This window comes from Eulemur rufifrons, chromosome 30 (assembly GCF_041146395.1).
Source record: "Eulemur rufifrons isolate Redbay chromosome 30, OSU_ERuf_1, whole genome shotgun sequence".
Classification (NCBI taxonomy): domain Eukaryota; kingdom Metazoa; phylum Chordata; class Mammalia; order Primates; family Lemuridae; genus Eulemur; species Eulemur rufifrons.
The window spans coordinates 110,099,303-110,103,999 of NC_091012.1; the positions used below are offsets into that span (position 1 = coordinate 110,099,303).

The 4,697-nt window shown below is 44.5% G+C and overlaps 1 pseudogene; it reads right to left on the reverse strand.

Annotated features, from left to right (window-relative positions):
* Positions 1-2,389: 2,389 nt before the first annotated feature.
* On the reverse strand, positions 2,390-3,025 carry LOC138378652 (high mobility group protein B2 pseudogene; annotated as a pseudogene).
* Positions 3,026-4,697: the final 1,672 nt, after the last annotated feature.

Sequence of the window (4,697 nt, forward strand, 5' to 3'; positions counted from 1 at the left end):
GCTGGGATTACAAATGTGGGCCACCACACTGGGCTGGGAATATAATTCTGTATCACACAGGATGGTGTCCAGTTGCCTATACTAGAAACCAAACAAACGTGGTGGCTTAACTGAAAAGGAACGTCCTCATTGCAGACAGTGATAAGTCCAGGTCTGGAATGGGGGTCTAGGAAGGCCAAGAAGGAGCCGAGGCCTTTCTGTCTTCCCTCTCCTCCACCCCCAAGCCCTCGCTCCAGCAGAAGGAGAAAGCAGCAGAAGAGGCAGCGCCAGCTGACTTCTGCTTGTGTCCCATTGGCTAGAAAGATGTCACCGGGCCACCCCTGCTGCACAAATGTCTGGGAAATGGATTATTAGCTGTAAAGCATTGCTGGAAATGGAGGTTTAGGGAGCTATCCTACCATACCTACCCTGTCTCTTTGGTACTCATGGCGTGGCTTCTGTTTCCACTTTGCTTCAACCAACACGCCGAGCCTCCCAGTGTCCAAGACTCCTGTGTGCAAATCAGGGTGTTGTTTTTTTTTTTTTTTTTTTTTTTTCTTGGTTGGGTTCATTTTGTTATTTGAAGGGGCAGGAGTGAGAGAGAAGTTTCCTATCAAATATAGAGGAGCTGGGAAATACTTTACATGAGAATCTTCACACCTCTGCCCATCTTAATTCTCATAGTTAGAATATTCAGCATCCAAAGAATTGCTGGGAGAATTAACCTGTTTCATTCCTGGAACAAATAAAAACTGCTTTCCATTACAACACATAGAAACCTCCGTTGAAACTGGCTTAAGTACCGATTGGGGGAATGTATTGGTTCACATGACCTAAAAGTTCACGGGTAAATCTTGCTTCAGGCAAGCCTTGATCCAGTGACACTGTAAAATCTCCAATGCCCTGGTACCTCCCATTTAACTGTTCTGCCTTCTGAGGCTCAGGCTTCATCCTCAGTTTTGCTACCTGAGGCAGACTCTATCGATGCCCTGCTCCTTATCCCCTTGGCCTAGCTGAGTTCACCTGCAGCTACCGTTGAAAGTTCGCTGTACTCTGACAACTTCCTGCCTCAAGTGCTTGCATCTGTCTGATGCTCTGGCTGGAAGATTTCTCCTGCACCAGGGGAACTGGCTCTACCAAATGCAGGAAATCGACACTCAGGAGACACCTCCTTTCTCTGCAGCTCCATATGTGGCTTCCATTATATTTCTGTTGGGCTGTGCTGCTATAGATTCTATAGCAAACTATAGCTTGTGTGCCAAATCTGGCCAGCTGCCTGTTTTTATAAATAAAGTTTTATTAGAACATAGCCACACCCATTCTTCTATTTATTATCTATGCCTGCGGTTGCCCTACAACAGCAGAGTTGAGTAGTTGCAAGAGAAGCCGTATGGCCTACAAATCCTAAAATATGTATTGTCTGGAGTCTTTACAGGAAAAGTTGGCCAATCTCTGGTACAGAATATTGGCTCTAGAAATTTTTCTAAGCTGCAAAATTATTACTGGCTTTCAGAAAAAAAAAAAGAGAAATGTTTGGGGTTTTTTGGAATATATGAAAAATATATTTACTAATTGTGTGTGCATATCATATGTGACTAGTGTAATATGCATGTGTATTTTGGGTACAAAAGGGAAGATGGCAGCCCTGTTGAAATTTTTTTTTTTTTTTTTTTTTTTGAGACAGAGTCTCACTCTGTTACCTGGGCTAGAGTGAGTGCCGTGGCGTCAGCCTAGCTCACAGCAACCTCAAACTCCTGGGCTCAAGCAATCCTTCTGCCTCAGCCTCCCGAGTAGCTGGGACTACAGGCATGCGCCACCATGCCCGGCTAATTTTTTTCTATATATATTTTAGTTGGCCAGCTAATTTCTTTCTATTTTTAGTAGAGACGGGGGTCTCGCTCTTGCTCAGGCTGGTCTCGAACTCCTGACCTTGAGCAATCCACCCGCCTCGGCCTCCCAGAGTGCTAGGATTACAGGCGTGAGCCACCTCGCCCAGCCTAGAAATTTTTTTAATATACATAATTTTATTACAAAAATTGTTTTAAAAAAACAAGAGGTGACATCCTAAAAATCCCAAAATTTACTATTGATACTAATTCCTATGAGTTTGCTGTGCTACCATACACAAGTCAAGAAATTGACTACCATACACAAGAGACCATTCAATATTTAGGAACATTCAACATCAGAAACTTTGAAATCTAACTATATGCAGTAGCCCCTCAAAAAGCTACAACCTGCATTTTTTAAAAAGCATCTTCTCTACAAAGAATCTTATCCGTTATACAAAAGTCTGTACAGTTTTTATAGCGAAGCTAATATTGAGCTGCACTTGAATTCACATTCTTAGCAACACAATTAATTGCCCGAGCATAGGCACACTCCATATGCATCATTACAGGATAGCCATTTATTCTTCATCTTCCTCCTCTTCCTCCTCATCATCTTCCTCCTCCTCCTCCTTTTCCTCATCTTCTGGTTTATTCTTCATCTTTGAGACTGTCGGCCTGCCAGGGCCCTTCTTTCCTGCTTCCCTTTTGCCCTTGGCACGGTATGCAGCAATACCCTTTTCCTATTTCTTCTTTAGCTTAGCTGCTTTCTGTTCATATGGTTGTTTATCTTTGGCGGACTTTTCAGACCATATTTCACCCAATTTTTTTTTTTGCAATATCCCCAGTGGATAGGCCTGGGTGTTCACTTTTGATCTTTGGGTGATGTTCAGAGCAAAATAGGAAGAAGGTAGATGGTGGCCTTTTAGGAGCACTGAGATCTTATTTCTTTCTTTTCTTATCACCTTTGGGAGGAAGATAATTTCTCTTCTCCCTGTCATAGCGAGCTTTGTCACTTTTTGCCATGTCTTGAAACTTCGACTTTTCCTTTGCAGACATGCTCTTCCATCTCTCTGAACATTTCTTGGAGAATTTGGCGAAATTGACAAAATAGTCTGGCTGTTTCTTCTTGTGCTATTCCTGGTAGGTCTGTACGGGATGAAGAAGGCATACAAGGACATTTTGCCCTCAGGCTTTTTGGGGTCTCCTTTACCCATGGTGGCAGAATGGTGTCTACCTGGTGTGAGCTTTTCCTCAGAGTCCCACAGAGCGGCCAGATCCGACAGCCACGCTTCCTTTCCAGAGCTCTGATGTGAATTCAGTCACATTGAAATTAATGCATACAGCAACATGGACACTTCAGTAAGACTTTGAAATCCCTGTTTCCAAATGATGACTGATCCAACGTGATTTTTGACTAAAATAAAAAGTGTTTCGTCCGGGCGAGGTGGCTCACACCTGTAATCCTAGCACTCTGGGAGGCCGAGGCGGGAGGATCGTTTGAGCTCAGGAGTTCAAGACCAGCCTGAGCAAGAGTGAGACCCCATTTCTACTAAAAATAGAAATAAATTAGCTGAACAACTAAAAATATATAGAAAAAATTAGCCGGGCATGATGGTGCATGCCTGTAGGCCCAGCTACTCGGGAGGCTGAGGCAGGAGGATTGCTTGAGCCCAGGAGTTTGAGGTTGCTGTGAGCTAGGCTGATGCCACGCACTCTAGCCTGGGCAATAGAGTGAGATTCTGTCTCAAAAAAAAAAAAATTTTTAATTTAAAAAACTGTTTCTAACAAACTCCTAACAACTTGCCAGAAAAGTAAAAAAAAAAAATCTTTATTGGACTCTGGGTGGTGAGGTAACTTGCCCAAAGTCACAGAGATTGTAGGTAATGGAGCCTGGTCCAGCCTTCTTTTAAAGGAAACCATCTTAAACCTCCAAATAAACAAAAATGTTATCAAATAGAGGTGATAGAATGTCGTGAGGATTTTAGTCTGCCCAGAACACGTTATCATATCCCTTCTTCTGATAGCACAGGTATCTGTCTCCCTTGGGGAATAAATCCAGCCATGGGGCTCTGGTGTGGCTGGCACTAATGACATCCCTGACTACGCCCTCAGGAATTAACAGATCACCTAAGCTAGAGCTACTCTACGTCCTCCTGGACAGAGCAATTATTAGCTCAAGCTGTAGGCACGTGACCGACCCAAGCCTGGCTGACTAAAGACCTTTCCCAGAATTTTCTAAAGAGGAAGTGGAGGGCTAACTGTAAGGACGTCATCATGGACTCTATTCCACTCACTATTGCCATGGAACAAATTCTGTCAAAGCACAACGGCACGAGACAACCATTTTATGATGTGCATAGATTCTGTGGGTCAGGAAGGCTGACAGGGCACGTGGAAAGGGCTTGTCTCTGCTCCCCAATATCTGGGGCCTTCACAGGGAAAAATCAAGGGCCAGGAGTGATTGGGTGACTGGGGACTGGAATCGTCTGGAGAACTCTTCACTCACATGCGGTGGCTGATGCTGGCTATTAGCTGGGGCCTCGGCTGAGGCTCTGGGCCAAAACACTTTCATGTGGCCTCTCCATGTGGCCTGGGATCCTTCACAGCATGGCAGCCTCAGGGGTGGCAGTTAGGACTCCAAAGGCAACATTCCAGCAAACAAACCAGAAGCTGTATCGTCCTTTATGACCTAGCCTTGAAAGTCACATGGTGTTAATTCCACTGTAGTCACAGGCCCACCCAGATTCAAGGGCAGAGAACATAGACCCCACCTCTCAATGGGAGGAGTGTCAAAGCCACATTGTATGATGAGCACCTGGGATATAGGGGCGCTTCTTGTTGCCATCTTTGGAAAATCTAATTTGCCATTCTCCTGGTAGCCATGTT